General features: G+C 46.2%; 1 protein-coding gene across 6 annotated transcripts in view; it reads left to right on the top strand.

Moving 5' to 3' along the window:
• PLCB4 (phospholipase C beta 4) overlaps positions 1 to 18662 on the top strand; it is a 353722-nt gene that overhangs the window by 27332 nt on the left and 307728 nt on the right. For 5 of the 6 annotated variants that reach the window (XM_019500820.2, XM_019500821.2, XM_019500818.2 and 2 more), the window contains one exon: positions 14877 to 14935. The exons of the other annotated variant lie outside the window; for it this stretch is intronic. The gene's annotated coding sequence lies outside the window, so the exon portion shown is untranslated. The remainder of the gene's footprint in view (positions 1 to 14876; positions 14936 to 18662) is intronic. 6 annotated transcript variants of the gene reach the window in all.

Genomic DNA, 18662 nt, shown 5'->3' with positions numbered 1-18662 from the left:
TTCATCACGGGGCACAGAAGGGAATTGGTGAGTATTTATTCACCAAGGTGCCCCCGGGGGTTACAAGAAATAATGGCCACAAGTTAGCAGAGAGCAGATTTAGATTGGACATTAGGAAGAACTTCTTCACAGTTAGAGTGGCCAGGGTCTAGAACGGGCTCCCAAGGGAGGTGATGCTCTCCCCTACCCTGGGGGTCTTTAAGAGGAGGTTAGCTGAGCATCTAGCTGGGGTCATCTAGACCCAGCACTCTTTCCTGCTTATGCAGGGGGTCGGACTCGATGATCTATTGAGGTCCTTTCCGACCCTAACATCTATGAATCTATGAGTCTATGAAAGTGCCATGAGTTACAGTGCCATTGAACCCAACAGGTGTTTGCCTGTTGCGTGGCAGGGGGGGAGGGGGAGGGGCTCAGAGCCTGCCTGAACTGACTCAGGCCAGCAGGTAGGGGCACTTCAGCAGCCCCCCAGGAGGCTGCAGGAATGCCTGTCTCCCCAGCCGTGCCCTCCTTGCCAGTTGGCAACTGTCAGCAGTGGCTGGTGGGAAGAAGGGAGCGACAGAGTCCCCCCTGCCATGTACCCCACCCCCAAGGAGACACCCAGAGACTGTGTGAGAACAAGCTGACAGGCAGCAGCTTTGCTCTGGAAGAAAGAATAAGAACCGGTAGCCTGAGCTGTTACTTAAAAGCTGAGGACTTGCAGAGATGACCCCAGTCCCAAGACCCCAGCTGGGGTGCTCCTGAAAAGTGGGGGTTCCATTTCTCTCCCCTTCCCACCCCAGTTCTGGGCATGGCAGCCATGATGCTGCCATTGCCAAGAACCTCAAGTGGGGAAGGAATGGAGCCCCACCACTGCATGGGCCTGGCCTGGCTATGCTTTTTGGCCTCCCTTGCCCCACTCGCCCCCCCTTCCCCCTACGCAATTGTCTTGACTGGCAGAGGCTGCTGCACCTGGAGCTAGAGGAGGGGTGGGAAATGGAGTCCCTGTGCCTTGTGGGCCTGGGCTGGCTCCCCACAAGACCCTAGCTGGGTATGCAGTGGTGGGGCTCCATTGCCACCCTGCTTCAGCTCTGGACACACTAGCCTCTGCTTGTGCTGGTGGTGGTGGGTGGGGGAAGGGAGCCCTCCCTGCCACTTGCCGCCCACTATCTGTGCATACCACTTGTCCCCTGCAACCCCCAGTCTCCCCTCCCCTCCATCCTGCTTCTCCCTCTCTCTCCCTCTCTGCTGCACTCTTCCTTACCTTTGCTTTGCATCAGCAGGCTCTGTCCCTTCTGCAGCCTGGAGTATGGCTCTATCCTAACCCCATAGCAGCAGTGTCTCATAGCACCAGTGCTGGCTTTGCACTGCTGCTGCTTTGGGACTGAGCTGGAGCCATGCTCTGTGCTCCAGGCTGCAACAGCGATAGAGCTTGCCAGTGCAGAGCAAAGGTAAGGGGTGGGGGTGGATGGGCAGGCAAGGGGGAGAGACTTGTGGGGAGGGAGGGACACGGACCTGAGGCTGTTGGGGACAGAAGTGGCATGGCGGGGGGAATGGGAAAGGGGAATAGGGGTAGCCTGAGGCTGCCGGGTGGGAGGCAGGCAGAGTGAGGGTAAGTGGAGGAGGGGGACGACTGGCAGTAGGGGGCAAGCTGCCTGCCTCTCTCACTGTCTGCCTGCACTGGCCCTTGTTACCTGCTCACTACTACTCCCCTGCCTGCCCTACTGCTTCCCCCACTGTCTGTTCCCTACAGCTGCCCTGCCCCATTACTGTCACTCTCATCACCTCTCCCCCCACCTGCAGTAGGGGGGGGTTGGGGAGACAAATTTGAGATGATCCTCCTATAATTTGATTTCAGACGTGGAAAATTATAATGAATTTATAAATTTCCGTGTAGAATGTAATTATTGCGGGGGTGGGGTGGGGGGTCGTTTTATGTTCAGGGTTGTCTTGTATTTGGATAAGTACATGTGGCAGGGCATTGTTGGTGCTTGCCACTTTAAGGGCTGAGCCAAACAGTCAGCAGGTGATTGATTACAGTGGCCATTTTAGAACTCTGGCCACCTATATATACAGAGCAGCTCACTGCTGGCAGGCCAGGCAGAAACATTGCCTGGCTGAAAGGCTGTATGAAACATCTTGGAGATAAGGGCAGAAGCTTAAGGGGATGTTTGGAGGCTCCTGGTCCTGGGCATGACCTAAAACTGCACCCTGCTGGGAGTGGGTGTCCTGGTGGGGCTCCCAATGGTGCAAGAGCCCCCAAGATATACCAGGCCAGTTACTACCTTGGTGAAAGGTGGGTCGGGGCGCCTTAACCCCATGGCCCCTACAACACTGTGGGTATAAGGGGGCAGGCATGGTTACGGCCACCTGAGCCCAAAGAGGCTGTAAGACCCAGGCAGGGCCAGGCACAGCTATGGCCACCTGAGCTCCCACCAGGGAGGGAAGTCCTGTGGCCTCAGTGAGAGGGGGCAGAGATGTGGAGCCCCAGTGACAGGGGGCAGAGATGTGGAGCCCCAGTGAGGGGGAAACCAGAGGGCTGGGAGCCCAGTGTGTGTGTGTGTGTGTGTGTGTGTGTGTGTGTGTGTAGAGTTGCCTTGGGAGGGGCCAGGGCAAGCTTGGCCCTGGTCAGGTAATTGGCTGGCCACTACCCCAGTGAGGGTAGTGGGAGAGGCCCAAAAGACGGTACGTCTACCACCCAATGTGTGCGCTAGGTAAAGCATATGGCTAAAGGGGCCCGTTCCAAGAGGGAGCAAGGTGGTACAAGTTGTTGATGCGTGAAAGAGACCCTGTGAGAGGGGGTGGAGTATGAGAGGCCCTAGTGAGAGGAGGGCGGTATGAATGTGTGTGTGTCTGAGGCCTTACAATGAGGACTAAGCTTGGTCTGGCCGTAGGCTGGAGCATTATGTCACCTGGATGCCATCTGCAAGGCTTGGGCTGTGGCGTAGGGGTGGAACGGAGCCGCAGATAGTGCCCCCTGGCATTGGGGCAAGAATGGGCAGCCTCCCACCTTATTAGAACCAATTAAGAAACAACAAGGCGTGGCAGGCGGGCGGTTGGCCCAGAAACGGGTGGGCGGGGCAAAGGCAGACTGGCTCCGAGAAAGCCACCTGTTACAGTATGATAAGTATAAACAACAAGAAACAAATTTGTTTTTTTCCTTTACAGTTTCTAACATAACACTCCTAGACTGAGTTGGAACATGAGAAATTTTGGATTTAAAGATAATTTCCCTGCAAAAGCTGTATATCAGGGGGCAGTAGCCTTTTAGGACTATCAGGCTGAAATAACATGGCTCATACTGAGGCAGGCCTGTCCTTCTGACTTAGTTGCTGTTACTTCATCCCTTTATGAAAATGACTCCTGTGTGTGAGACTTAGCCATTGTGGCATGCTGCAGAATTCCTCTTGCCACTGAAATGCTGCTGATTATCCAGGCTTCACTGGTAGAATGAGATCACGTAGCTGGCTGAATTCAGCCCACAGGCTCAGCCAGCCCTTGCTGTAGATGACTGAAAATAGGAGATGAGGGCCAAATTCTGTTTTGTTACATGTATTAAATGTAGAGTAATGCTGCTGACTTTGGTGGAGTTACTCTAAACTCCCATTGGTGTAACTGAGTGGAAATTTGGCTGAGGATCTGCAAATGCCAAACAAAAGTAATCCTGCATGTATCTATTATTACATTCCAGTGGAACTGTTTATTTATGCAAGTAGATATTTTTGTTCTCTTTCATTGTTTTCCATATAGTATCATGTTTTGAGAGGTAAGTTGACTTCAGTTATCCTGAGAAGTATGCAAATTGGCTTTAGTCTGCTGCATATGATTCCATAGCTTGAGGGCTCTCACCCTTTTTTAGATTCAAGGCACCCCTTGGAAAATGCCCACTCTTAGTTTCTACTCATTTTTTGACTATAGAAAAATAATAAAACAAGTCTTCTGTTGCAAAGAATGCAGAAAGATCACAAAAGAGCAAAATGGACTCCTGTTCGAAATCTCTGGGTTTATCTTGTGAATCATGTTAGCACACCTAAAACTGCTAACATTTGTGTGGCACCGTGTGGCACCCTTGAAGGGATCTTGTAGCACCTGGGTAAGAATCACTGGCATCTGGCATGAACAGCACATGCCCCTGGCAGCTGGCGGGGCACAGCGGTGACAGTGGGACCGCGGCGGCAGTAAGCTGGGAGCTCCTGCAGATGACACCGGTGCTGCTGGCGGCAGGGGTAGGGGTGGCGATTGCTGACCAGGGGTCAGCGACCACCCTCACATACCACTGGCAGCGGCGGCTAGCAGCAGTTGCTGACCACCTGCAGACACTGCTGGTGGTGTCAGGGGCAGGGGTGGCAAGCAGTGACCATCTGCAGGCACTGCTGACAGTGTCGGCAGTGCCTTTCATAGGGGTTCACTGCCACACTCGGGGTGCATGTGCATTCATGTGAACCCCCTATGCATTGCCAGTGATCACTGGTATAGCGATTCAATTTTTTCATGAATATGTGGATCACTGAGACCTCTATAAAGATATGTTTGCATAACCAGAGAGTTTGGAACACTTTTAAAAACAAAGAAGCTGACAAAGAAAAACCCAAACTCAAAACTTTGGTCTCTCTATATCATACCTTCAGTGATATTTAAGTGAAAGCAAAACAACAAACTTTCCCCACCCAAACAGTTGTTCTCTGAGAATTCAGATAAGACTTTTGCTGTTGGGGCAACTCAAGTGACAATGAAATTTAACTTCTTAAAATAATTTATTCTTGTTTTAACAACACGGCAGTCTCACTTGAACCAACTCAGTACAGTAATCATCTCTGCTTTGCTACATATTCCTTCCTCTGACACTAGGTATTGGTGCTCTGAGTACTGTGTTCTCCAAGGCAAGTACTGGAGGTATCACATTCATTAGGCTGTGCAGGCTCTGGTTCTCAGTGGGGGCCTATAAACTCTCCCATGCTTTGAGTAGCAGAAGGGTCTTTTCATGGGACTTTCAGAATAAAAAGGGTACAAAAACATGAGGCATATAAAGTATTAGCAACAAAAAGTGAACCCAGTAGTAAGTACTTCATTGAGACCCTAATACATTTTACTACTGAGCTGGAAAGATGCATGTCTCATTGGAGCCCTTCTGTGTTGTCCCTCTGCTGGAAGACCACTGAGCTGTATCTTCCAGCAAACAGTACCAGTAACAGGTTGCATCTCTGCAAGTCCTCAGCTTTTAAGTAGCAGCTCAGGCTACCTGTTCTTATTCTTTCTTCCAGAGCAAAGCTGCTGCCTGTCAACTTGTTCTCACACAGTCTCAGGGTCTCTTCTGAGACTGGTCCTCTCCAACTTCAAGATCTTACCCTAATTTTCCAGTCCATCCTTGGTTGTAGGGATGCCTCTGTTGATCTGGGTAAAACAGCTCCCTCCTTTGGCTGCATCCTGAATTAGCAGGTTCATTACATTGTAATGTAATGAACGTAATTTCTTGGTTAAACAATTTTGGATATTTTGGAAAGATGTTACTTAGCAGAAATTGTGGGTTCTCATAATTGCACTTCTCTGCCAAGTAGGGACTAGACAGTGGACTCATTCTTAGAGGAAGTTTGAACAGATAGTGTTCATTGTTTACATCTAAATTTAGCCCAAGTTGTTTGTTAAATAGGTAAGAATTTCTGAAAAGGGAAAAAAAATAGCTTTCAAACATGGAGGATAAATGTATAAACAATACTGTGTGATTATATGTTATTAATCCTTACTACAGGCCAAATAATTTTGTGATTTAATTTTTGTTTAGTCTAAAGAAAAAGCTGTAAGCAATTAATAAGGATTTAGTTGAAGTAATTACAGCTGTTTGTATAAATATGCTTGAGCATGAGAAGGCAAATACATATTCTAAAATGTGGGTTATTTTCTTACCCTTCTGGAAGTGCTTTATTGATGAATCATCTCACCTCTCGTCTAACTATGGATTCAAACACCTTTCTGGAAAGTGATCTTGCCCTCTCACCTCACCTGTCCTTAACTTCTCTACTGCCTTTTTCCTCTAGGCTTATTTTGAACACTCTTAGGTATATAAGATTTGACAATCATTGGGCTTTGTGCCGTGTTATAAGAAGAATAACTATAGAATAGCAACATCCAAAAGGCTATTTTCACCATTTCTGTGGGGCAAGTTTCATAGCAGCTGTGCAGCTCCCTGCACTGCTTAACCCCAGAGCTTGGGCAAGAGGACAGTTTCACCCTGTCAGCACTTCACCTACTATACCAGGTGTATTGTAGAAAGTTACAATATTAAAAACATAATCTCCTTTCCCTGGGCTCAGTTTTGAGCCTGGCTCCATGCCCATGCAACTGTTTTGAGGCACTGGAGTAAATCCCCTTCCTCTGCTCAACCAGCTACCTACATTGTCAGAATCTGGCCCAGAGTATGACCACTGCTGTGGGATGCTCATTTCATTCCCGTATCAGTGGGTTGCTCGTAGCAGAGTGGGAGTGGGTGCAGCCTTGCCTTTTATTCCCTTAGGCTGCTGGCCAGTGCAGTGGGGATAGCATGTTGTGCCAACCGTAAACTCTGTTCAGTTTACTTCCTGCCCTGAAGCAAGAGGTGAAGCAGGGACTGGCGTATGAACATCACAGTTGAAACAGGATTCTTGCCTTGCTCCTTGTGCTCTGAAGCTTTGTTTTGCCCTATACTTGAGTTGTATTATCAGATTAGGGCCTTGCCCTCAATATTCTGAAAACAAGTGATGCTGCGAGTGAAAGACACCTACAGCATTGTTTCTCATGCTTGTTTTGATAGCTGCCACATAAGAACATTTCAGAATAAAATCAACTTCAGACAAGCAGCAGCCAATGTAAACAGCATTACTGCATACCATTTCATCCACTTGGGGTGGGGAGGGGGGATATACTGTATTTGCTCAAATATAAGATGAGGTTTTTTTCCCCAATCAGCTTTGTGGGGAAAAGCTCCTTGTCTTATATTTGAATACAAGAAAACCTCACTAAATACATTGCCTTTCACTAAACTGCTGCCAGGAACAGCATATGGTCGGTAATGGATACCAGCTATGAAGTTGATTGAATACAGCCTACACTGAACATGACTGTAAAACACATGGGCCATATTGGGCAAATATACTGTTGGGAATCTTTTTATTATATTATTATGAAAGTATCCAAACTTAAAACCTGCTTCCATCACCTTACACTGTGTTATGAAAACTGCATCAACTAAGCAGCAGCGAAACAACAAGGCAATAAAGTGTCAAAACTTAAAACAAGCTTCTATCAGTTTCCAAAACTTTGACAAATAAGACTGACAAAAAAACATAGAACATTTTTACATTATCCAATGATTCCCTCCTTCCCCAAATTCCCATTAATCCAGGGACCTGGATGCTTTTGTTTCTTAATACCACATTATTCCCTGTTGCCTTCCAGGCTTGTTTATTAATGCCTATCACTCCATATCCCATCTGTGTCTTCTCTTAGCCCCTATCATGCCTTTCCTAGCCAACCCCCAGCCTCTAAGTGGGTGCAGCATGCCTCCTACTCTGTTAGTGCTTAAGGCTAGGGACAGAATGACACATAAACCAGTATAAGTGATTAGAACACGTTAAGATAAACCTGGATGGATGTAGTATCAGACTTAACTGATTTAGCATAAATCGGTTTATTTAATTTCTGTCCCAGACCCCCTCCAGGTTTAAGTTAACTCTCAGTCCCCCAGTCTCTCAAGATGCTTCCACACAGACCCTTCTTGCAGGGTGGGCAGGCTAACCTTGGCCCAAACTGTCTGCTCTAGCCAAGCAGGGAGGTGTGCTCTAGCATCCCCTGGTTTTTGGCCTGGGCCAATGCAGGCATGTGGCTGCATTTTTGGAATCAAAAGTGAATGTGTGTTCATTTGCTTATTGGTTTGATGTACTCATCCTAGACTAATCTGCAAAGAATGAATTAATTCAACCTCAGGCTTTTTGACTGTGTGTACTTAGCCTAAAAGTTCAGTATTCTAAACCTTTCCCCTCCCTTCTCCCTGATCACTGGTAACATTCTTCCCCCAGTTATCTTCTGATAGCTTATTAGTCTCAGCTGTTGATCTTTAATCAGTACCACCACACTTGCACCCTGTTCTCATTATTGCCTTGTCATATGGATGGGCCATGCTTCCATCTTCCAATGAGGCATGTAATACTCTATCCCAGTATCCCACACTTCTGCAGGCATATCACATCTACCTCTATCTGATCCAAATACTGGCCCACCCCCACTCATTTCACTGGCTGCAAATGCTCTTTACATTAACTGAGATTAACATAATCATATTTATTTCAAGATATTGCCCACCACCTTCCAAGACTAGTCTATCTATTGAGCTCTAGGTCTGGGCATGACTCTGCTTCTGATCCTTCCTTCCCTTTAACCATGTCCATTGTACAAAACAAACTTGGTGTTTTGTCTTCCTCTAAGACCAGGGTGGGCAATTATTTTGGGTGGAGGGCCGCTTACCGAGTTTTGGCAAGCTGTTGAGAGCTGCATTGGTACCCCACCCCTTGACAGATGCCCCATCCCCAGTCGCCGTCTTGTGACCAGAAGTCTCACCCCCTAACCCCTGACCTCTGCCACCAGAAGTCCCTCCCCTTGCCCCCTAGAAGTACTCCTTTCAGCAAGAGGTTTTGCCATCTCAGAACCAGAAAAATACCAAATTATTTTCTAAGAAGCAAACATCTACAGCATTCATTAATTTGATTTCAAAAAATATTTTTGTCCTAATTTACATGTGTTTGTGTAAGGCACATAGAGGTGATGCACACTAGCTTAAATGAAGTCTTACTCTTTTATATTGTGGGGAGTGGGTGTGTGGATATGTAGGGTGAGAGAGCATGTGGGTGTGTGTATGTGTATATGTGGAGTGTGGGTGGATATGGGGTTTGTTGGGGAAGGGGGCTGGGTGCCTGGGGTGTGTGAGGGGATTGTGGGGGGTCTGTGTGTATGGTAGTGCAAAGGGGGTGTGGGTGCATGCGTATGGTGGGGTGTGCATGTGGGACTCAGCCTATGAACACACACACACACATATACACACAGACGCCCCGTACCTGTGCGGCCCTGTGCTCCCCATCCAGCAATGCAGCTGGCAGCCACATGGTGCTGGAGTAGGGCGGAGGCAGGAAAAGCATGAAATGGCTGGAGGTGGGCTGTTCAGTCCTGCTGAGGCTCCCCCTGGGTCCTACTGCCCCTGGCTCCTATCAACATTGACAGGCTGCTGGGGCAGATAAATATTATTTTCCTAAATTTTTAGGGGCCCTGTGGGCTGAATAGAATGGCCTGGTGGGCCAGATTCAGCCCATGGGCCATATTTTGCCCACCCTTGCTCTAAGAACTCTACCCCCAGAGGAGCTGGCTTCCCTCAATAGGCCCTGATGAACCTGGGAGCTGCTAGTAGTGGGTTGGGGGGCACTTACATGTCAACATTCCTTATAACTCTCCTAAGAATTGTTGGTGTGCTGTCGCATTCCTAAATATTGCCTCCCAGTCCAAGTTGCTCAGCATCTGGATTAGGCAATTCATATCTAGTGCCCAAATATTCAGCATCCTCTGTAGTATCAGTCTACTGAAACCCAGTGAAGTCATCTCTAGTTTCAAAAGCTGCTTGCAGATGTTAAAAAAAACACCCAACAAAACCCCCTCCACACTTTACCAGAAGCAGCACTGCATTACTTCAACCCAGCTCTGCACTGTCTGTAAAGATTGGGCACTTCAGCAGAGCTTTTTGGTGCTTTTAGCTAAAGCTGATTCAATCAGCTATTAGATAAAAATGCCAACAAAGTCCCACTAAAGCACCGGATCTTTACAGATGCTGCAGAGGCAGGTTGAAGTAATACACTGCTTATGGGCATACATGGGGCTTGGCATGGGAATGCACCGAGTTTAAATTAAAGTACCTTTTTTTTCCTCACCAAAGTATTTGCCCTATCCTTTTCATCACCTTTTCTCATGCTGTATTACTTTTTCTTCAGCATCCATTGAGATCCTTCTCTCTCTCTTATATGAAGGCCCAATTTCTCCAAATCCCTCCAGTTTCCCACTCCCATTATGGTACTTTTCAGTCTATTTAGTTCAGCCCCTGGTGCCGCTCCATACTTTGATGTATGCTTTAGTACCCTTTCCAGTATCTTTACTCTGCTTATGACCTTGTCTTTTCCTTTCCGCTAATGGTTCTATGCCACACACAAATAGTAGTGGTGACAGGATGCAACCTTGTCTCACCCTGTGTGGATTTTAAAAACTCTGCTTAGATGCCCATTCATTTGGACTTGACTCTCCACTTCTCTATATATTAACTTAAGCAACATACACATTTATTTCTTTCTCTCTCAGCTCTTTTGTTCTTTTTCCCATGGTTCTTCAACCTTCCTTCCTGAAGAATTCTCTCGTCCTCTTCTTCACCATCATCCACCATTCTTTGGTACTATTAAAATATTTCTCCCATGTTTTCCACCCCTCATACTGTCTCCTGTACACTTGACATATCTCCTCATCTTGCTGCAGTCTCACATTTAACTTCCACACTCCCCTTCCTCTTATGGGGCTCTTACCAAGAATTGATTTTTCCTTCAGCATGCAGTGATCACTAAGGCAGCTTGCAGATGTTAAAAAAACAAACCAAAATGGCACTTTACTTTAAACTCCATGCACTCTTGCGCTGAGCCCAGCATGTGACCAGAAGAGGCAGTGTGGTAGTTGGGCCTGGCTCACGCAAGATCTGTAGAGATAGGGTGCTTTAGTGGGGCTTTTTTGGCATTTTTCTGTAATAGCTGATTGAATCAGCTTTAGAGAAAAGCACCAAAAAGCCCCACTGAAGTGCCCAATCTATACAGATGCTGTGGAACCGGATTGAATTAATATACCGCTTTTCCCTATAAAACACACTTTTTTTTCTTTTTCTTTATATTTTTTTTGAGATCTGCAAGCAGCGTGAGTACCACGATTATGTTTTTTTCCTTCCTTATCTCTATTTCTTTTGATATAAGCATAAGGTCAGTTCTTGATTGTTTCTTTCCACTGGGGTCTGTTCTAGCGAAGACTGTCTCCCCTGCCCACACATCTCTTAGTGACTCTTCTTTTATTATATTTGTTAACAATCGGGATGAACTGTGTAAAGTTCCACCTCTTCCTCCCCCTGTTCTGACATCAGTTTCAATTATGCAATTGAAGTACCCCGCTTTATCTGCAGTTTCTCTCTGACCATATAAAATGCTAGCTTTCTAAGCGGAGTCTTCCTCCCCTCCTGCTTTGTTGGTGCATATATGTTTAAAACTTCTAATTATGCTTCCTTGACTGATGCTGTCATTTGCTGCAGTCTGCCACTCATAATGTCTTCCATTTGCTTTGCTTTCACCTCTGTATTCTTGAATCATATTGCCAGTCCAGCCGTTTTGTTTTCATTTTTTGCTGACTATCAGGACAGTCCCCATCTTCATCATTTCTTAAAGCACTTATAATCCTGTTTCCCCAGTATCCCACATTCTTGTAGACAGATTATTTCTTCCTTTACTAGTTTTAACATTGATTTGATCTGTTCCCATCTTTTCCTTGTTAATAAGTTCTTGATATTAATAGATGCTGTAACCAGTGCCATTGCGCTTGTTCAAAAAGTGTGCATCTGGCACTTTAAGGTTCACTAGTGCTGCTGCCCACCAGGGCTGACTCCTTCCCCTAACCCACTCTCATGCCTGTTGCTTTTGCTAGCTGCCTGACTGTCTTTGCATTCAGGTAGGCTTCTATTTTCCTGCTTCCCACCTCTATCTCACCACTCTGGGCTGGAGCCCAGGGTAGTTTAATGGCAGAAAGAGGCTCTCTGGCTCTGACTCCAATGCATTCCCCTAATTTTCAGGGGGTTTTTTTCCTGATTTTTTTCCCCTTCTGTTTTCTTCCTTTTCCCACCCTGATTCCTGGGCTCTTTTATTTGTTCCACTTTCATTTCTTCTTCTTGTTTGATTTAACTTCTGTCTGGGCTCTTCCCATTCCCCTGCCCTCTTCTCCTGTTTCTTCTTGAGCCACCTCAGTTACAGATACTACACTCCCCTCTTTCTCCTTTTCATTCTCCTATGGGGTCATGCCCACCATTTCTACTTCACTGTTACCCATCTCTTCTCTCCTGCTATCATTTTCTGATTCACACTGCTCCGTAAGGGGTCTGACCTTGCTTGCTTAGGCTTTGGGACCCCTGTGGACTATGGGACCCCTGAGCATTTTAGGGACTCTTGGCACTTTGCAGCTCTGTGCTCTTTCCCTTCCCATCTGTAACACACCACGAGGGGACAGTGTATGGACAGGTTCTTCTCCTTGTCACATTTGCTCCTTATCACATTTGCATTGTCCAAGGTATATTATAAAGCCTTGGTGGGTCCCTAGCTGGATCGTAGATGGGAGGTGCTGCACCCCCCCCGGGGCTCCACTCATTTGCTCCCAACACAACACAACTTATAACCTCCATGACCCCACACAAATTCCATATTTGTCCTGCACCTTCTCTACATGATTAATCTTTGCACATACAATTTCATTCATCTTTCTATGTTTTCTGGCTCTAATAAATCTGTACAGATTTTTACTATAATCATTCATTTCTTTGATTTTTCTTCTGCTATAAACTTTATCCCTCTTAATTCCTCCCTTCCACATTCTTCTGCGTGTTTGTTCCAAAAATTTTCATGCCCTTCCCTGTTCCAGTAAGTAAATTCCCAAGTCTTGCTATTTCAGAAAGCAATCAGGCTGGTGAGATGCTCTGCCTGCACCTCCAGTATCTCAAGCAGTACCTTTTCTCTTAAGTCATACCTGTTCATCATCAATTGTGTCTGCATTCTGTGACTGGTTGATTTTTCTTTTATCCTTAGTCTCTGATCCTCCTTGACATCTCTTGGTGGATCTTCTATGTCTTCCTGGTGTGCCATTCCCAGTGGGCTGGCATTCCATTGTGCTCCTGCTGCTCTCTGCCTCTTGTTTGATGTACCTTCTCCTGCTGTTCCCACTCTATCTTCTATTGTCCTCTACTCCTGTGTTCCCCCTGCCCTTGTTCCTCTCCCTGTCACTGTCCTTGCCATTGCCTCGGTCATTGATGCTACTTCCGCTGTTGTTCCCATCTTCTTTGTCATCTTTCTTTTCTCCTTATCCAACTTTGTCTAGTCTCTTTTGTTTACAGACTTTTCTGCTCTTCATTTCACTTTCCATGTCCTGGTTACTTGGTTACTCCCATTGTTTCGAACTTTGGGTTTCCCTCCTCCACTCTTTACATCATGGGTGACTGGTGCCACCTTAGTCAGAGGGTTTATGTGTCCCCCAGCGACTAGTTAGTAACTGGGGGGGACCCTGCAGCCAATCTCGCCAACCGGTGGGGGGGAGGTCTCCCTGCGGCAAACCTCACTGACCAGGAAGCACCGCTTCTGGAAGTGGCCGTGGTGCTACATCTGGAACTCCCACTCCCTGGCTGGCGCTCGCAGTGCGGACATCTGTGCTCCCGCCTGCCCCCTGCCCATCACCTAAGTGGGGAGTGCGGCCAGTCGGGGTGCACCAGTGCTCTCAGGGGGTGCACGTGCATCCCCATGCACCCCCTATGCATCATCACTGCCTTGCATCCCAATACTTCATCAATCCCTATCTCTGCCCTTAAGGCATTGATCAGGTTTTCAGCTGATCACTTGATCATAGTTCAAGAGACTGAGAAAATCTTGATTGAAACATGCCCCAAGGCCCATCTAAATAATATACAGTGCCCATTGCACTCAGTCTCCCTTGTGCCAACTCTTTGTCAGCTCATGGTGAACCACTAAGTTGAATACATTTTGACTTCCTCTTCACCTCCACAGCTGAGCAGTAACCATCCTTTTCCATTTCCACTGATTCTTGTTTCTTCATCAGCCTAAATGTCTAGCAAACATCACCTAACTTCTGTGTAAATGAGAGGGTCTGCCATCCCCGTCTCTCTGCCTATCGCATGTGATTGATGTGGTGCCGACCTCCATGATGTGGAGCTAGACCAGACAACCCTGTGTCTCATCTGCATATAAATTTTTGGAGGGTCCCAGGACTTGTTACAGGAACCTCTGGTTCCAGTCATGAATTGGGGCCTAATTAGCACATGGATCCTTTGTGAGGGGTGGTATCTGGAGTGTACACACATACTGAGCGGTGCTGGGCTCTGGCGTCACCAAGGCTTGAAATGCTGTTGACTGCTGGAGCTCAGCCTAATCAACTATGTGATAAATCACGAGCCTTTTGGCTTTGAACTAATATAGATATTTTGTACTATGTTTAAGTAGGTTCAAAAGTGTGTTTGTGGAGTACCTGTGCTGAAACTTGCAGAAAGTCAATGTATTTTGGTCCCTTGTGTTTAAAATTTGCCCCTCACTTGGATGTGCTCAGGGAGGGAACGGAGCCCAAGCAGGATCTTACAGTAAGTGGGGGGGAAAGGGGTTGCAGGCAGAAGAAGTTGGGGTGGCAGAGGTCAAGGGGGCCACCGGGCTTTTGTCCCCTATGCTCAGCCACTTTTTTCCCTGCTGTAGCAGTGGGAGGGGGACAGATTCAAGACAAACCTCCAATAATTAGATTCTGTATCTGATAAATTATAGCAAATTTATAAATTTTCCATATATAGAATCTAATTATTGGGGGGTCATCTAAAATTCAGGGTTCTCTTTGATTTGAGTAAATATGGTAATATCGGGGGGGAAAGTCTGCTGTTTTGAAGAACCTATTGCACTCATTTCAGATACATGTGGGAATGAATTTATTTTAAGTGAATGCTGTCTTCTTACATATTAGACATGTTGCTTTATTATATTGACAACTTTAGGAGCTTTGAGCCAGTATATTGTTGCTGAAAAATCTGTTTCTCCTTTTTTGGTTTTGTTTTTAAGGGAAAGAAGCTGTTTCTGCACCATGGAAACTTCTACTGAGTGACCTTTGGTTTGGAAAGGTAGCTGTCTTTTCTTTTCCTTCTGATTATTTTTTTCACATTTTTGACTGTGTTTGTAGGCTGTTGACTCCCAATTTAAAATGTCATTTAATATTGCTGTGCTGTGTTGTTGATATGAGTGGAATGTAAGTTTTAGTCCAGAGCAAAGAGTGGTTGTGTATGAAGAATAAGAGCCAGTAAAGATGGAGATTGTTAGCTTTTTTGGCCAAGTGACTGCAGCATTAGGATACATTAAGCTATCTCTGGCACCCCTGGGAGCTGTAAAATGGGGTGGGGTATGACGTCTCAGCTGTCCCTAGAGTACCTACAGTGTTCCAGCCTGTGCTCATTTCAGTTTTTAATGATCATATCTGTAGCAACCTAATATTTTTGGAGTGTATCAGACCCATCTTATTCCCAGGTATAATCCTGCCTGCAGTATACATGGAGACATTTTATGAAGCAACCAGGTGGCCTTATCTAAGGACCCAAGTGTCCATGTGAATCCTACCCTGTTCTCAGATGTCAGTTTTTCAGGAAAACAGCATCACTCCAGTTTTTCTGACCACCAAACACTCTGGCTAAGTACAGACAGTCAAAAAGACCAAGGCTAAATCAATTCAGTTGTTGCAGGTTAGTTTAAGCTGCAGAGATTAAACTGAGAAACAACTGGACAGACATTCACTTTTGATTCAGGAAATGCAACCACATAACTGCAGTGGCTCAGGCCAGAAGCCAGGGGGTGCTAGAGCACAGTTCTCTGGCACATAGCGTGGTCTGGGTGTTCACTTCCTCTTCCTGCTGCCTGCCTCTGAGATTTGCAGTTTAGAATCACAACTGAAGGACTCTGCAGGGTTGCTCATCACTTTCTCTTCCTGCTTCCAGGTGCTTCTGGGATTTGTAGTCCACAGTTACAGCCAGCAGTAAGTTTTTAGCTGGGCAGAGCAGCTCTGTACTCCAGATGGGGAAGGGAAGTTTAACCCTCCTCCCTGGCCCCAGGCTCCAGCTGGGGTTTGCTGGGGTGGGGGGCAGTCCCTGTTTCCCTCCCCTCCCACCCCTTCTCTGCTAGAGCAGACAGCACAGCCTAGCCTAGAGCTGCAAAACATGCTGGGGGGATTATGATTTAACTTGGACCAGGAATATCTTTCAGTTTCCTTGTGTAAAGAATCTCACCTGTACTAGAAGATGCTGTGCCCCACCAGCAGCCATACAAGTACCCATCATCCTGTTGATTGTATGTCATCTGAAACCATAGTCAGAGTGTCAGGGGCATGACTGGGGCATAGGTGATCAGGTGTTGACCCTAGCAGCTCTCAGTCCAGGGGATTGGTCAATACTGGGGGTCAGTACTGGGGGTCAAGGAAGCAACGGTCCAGACTAGAGCCAGGAGTCAGGGCAGCAGGAGCAGTCAGGTCAGGAGGCTGAGATCTATAAGGGTCTGGGATGTTGGGAGTCATCCTGGGTAGAACCACAGTCCATGGTGGGTCAGGAACAGAAGACAGGGATCTAGACTGATGTGGCTAGCCAAGGGGTTCTGGAGCAGGCAGCTATAACTGTACAAGCCTGGGACATGGGTAATTGCCAAACCACAAGCCAGGAGTCAGCTGTCAGAGGACAGGGGCCTGGAAGCAGAAGGGGCCAAGGAACCAATAAGGCAGTCTGGAAGCAGGAACGGGCAGGCAGGAACCAGAGTGAAATCAGGAAGTAGGACCCAGAAGACACAAGACACAGTACAAACAAGCAGGACCAAGGAAATCAGAAACAGAGCCAGAAACTCAAGATTAGCTATCTGTCTTGCTGAGTACCCTGTGGGCATTGAAAGAGCAGCTGCTTAAAAACAGACAGCCGTGCCCAACAGGCAGCTGGGGTCAGGTCAGGTCAGGGTAGTTAGGCTGCTGATAATCAGGCCAACTCAGGTAACTGTGGCCAACTGGGGGCAATTTGGCTAGCATGCAGCCATGGTTTTTGACACAGGTGGTTGGAGAGCAGGAAGTTGTACCTTTCTACTTCAGTATGGATCCCTGACAAAGTGGAATCTTAGATTAGACTTTTGATTAAATGGGTACCTTCCAGCTCTCTGTGGCTTGCCAAACCTGTGTGTAATAGTCCCGGTGCAGATGGTGGAATTCCCTTCTAAGGATAACTCAGTTTACTTAGTGCAAATGGACACCTTGATGTGTGTTTACAGCAGTGTACATGCAAAGGATATCACCCCTGCTCCACATGCCAATTGAATGTACAACTTATTTGGTGCAGAGAATGGTGAATAGTTTTGATGGAGAGTGTGCATAGATATACATTTTATTGTTGTTGCCACATAAAAGTAAGTGTAATAGCACCATCCTGTAAAGCCTTGTTGGCATCTGATGCCTGAGGTGGTTTCTTTGACTATCAAGGTTTCTTGCTCGTGGTGGGAGCTCTGCAGGAAGTCAACTCTAACATTTGCTCATATCCTTAAACAGGAAGGGGCTGATTATATGCCTCCTTTCCCCAAAGAAGCCCAGGGTGGCTTACCATAAAAGACAAAAAAAATTATAGAAACAGAGTAACTTTGGAAAACGTAAGATTGAAAGATGATAGGGTAAAGCTGTGGCTTCATTGTGCAGCCTTATCCTCAGCTTTTGTCATGGTAGGAACTGGAAAATAGAGTTCCTGCTTTGCTGGTTTCTTTTCCTTTTTGGTGTCCAGTCTAGCTTTGTGCTGTGCCAGGAGGGTTACGGGGACTTTTGCACTCTGACCAATGTTCTGCCACTGTTGCTTTGTTTATTTTTAAATGATTCAAATGTTTCTATAGTGATTTGGTTCTGGATACATGTATGGTTTGTTAAAACAATTAAAAAACAGTTAACGTATGTCAGCCAAAAACAGATATTTCAGAAATCAGAAAATATTGTAAATACCCACTGCCCTTCCTTACAGCACAAGTTTGAGGAAAAAGAGATGGGGTCAAATTCTTAATAGGTGTAAGTGATCTGCTTTGCAAGACAGAATTCAGTAGTGATGTAACTATTAGTCTAATTTATACATTTGTCATCATTTGGTGCAAGAGGATGAAACAGTATAATTTGCACTAGTTTGCCATTCAGTGGATGTCTTAATGTGTAATACAGGGGTGTCAAACTCACCAGGCCCAGCAGGCTGCGTGAGTGGCATGGGGCTGGTCTGCAGACTAGATTGGGCCTACAGATCACCCCTGTGTGCTGGATCCATATCTCTGATGCTCCTGGTGTAATATGCTCTGATGCTCCTGCTTTGGGAGGAAAAGTCTGGATAATAGTGGGAGAAACAACTACAGTATGCTAGGGGTGGGGGGAGCTTTTCTTTCTACCATCCTGCAAATTGTTTTTCTGTTGTCCCTTCTTTCTCTGTGCCTAAATTATTCATTATGGCACACTGGGTAGTATTTTACTACCCATTTTTAACTCATTTAGCCTAATTGGTTAAAGGTGTCAGCTTTGTCACACCTGCATTTAAGTGCTAACTGTCACACATGTACCCTGAAAATCAACAGACTGGAATCTTTTGGAAGAAAGTAAAAGCAAGTTCCAGCATTTCTGGATTTACACTGAGCATAGGAGAGCAGAATTTTGGTTCTCTACCAAAATTCCTAATGGTACCTCTCAGGTAGATAAATCCAGAGGTTTGTGAGCAGTGCACTTTAGCAGATGTCAGCTATTTTGAAATTGCATGAGGGTAGATTTCCAGGTAGTTAACCTGCTTAAAATGTAGGGCATTAAAAATCACATGG

This window comes from Alligator mississippiensis, chromosome 1 (assembly GCF_030867095.1).
Source record: "Alligator mississippiensis isolate rAllMis1 chromosome 1, rAllMis1, whole genome shotgun sequence".
In the NCBI taxonomy this organism is placed as follows: Eukaryota; Metazoa; Chordata; order Crocodylia; family Alligatoridae; genus Alligator; species Alligator mississippiensis.
Note: the sequence above shows the minus strand (reverse complement) of the source record. Positions and strands in the feature narration are given on the sequence as shown.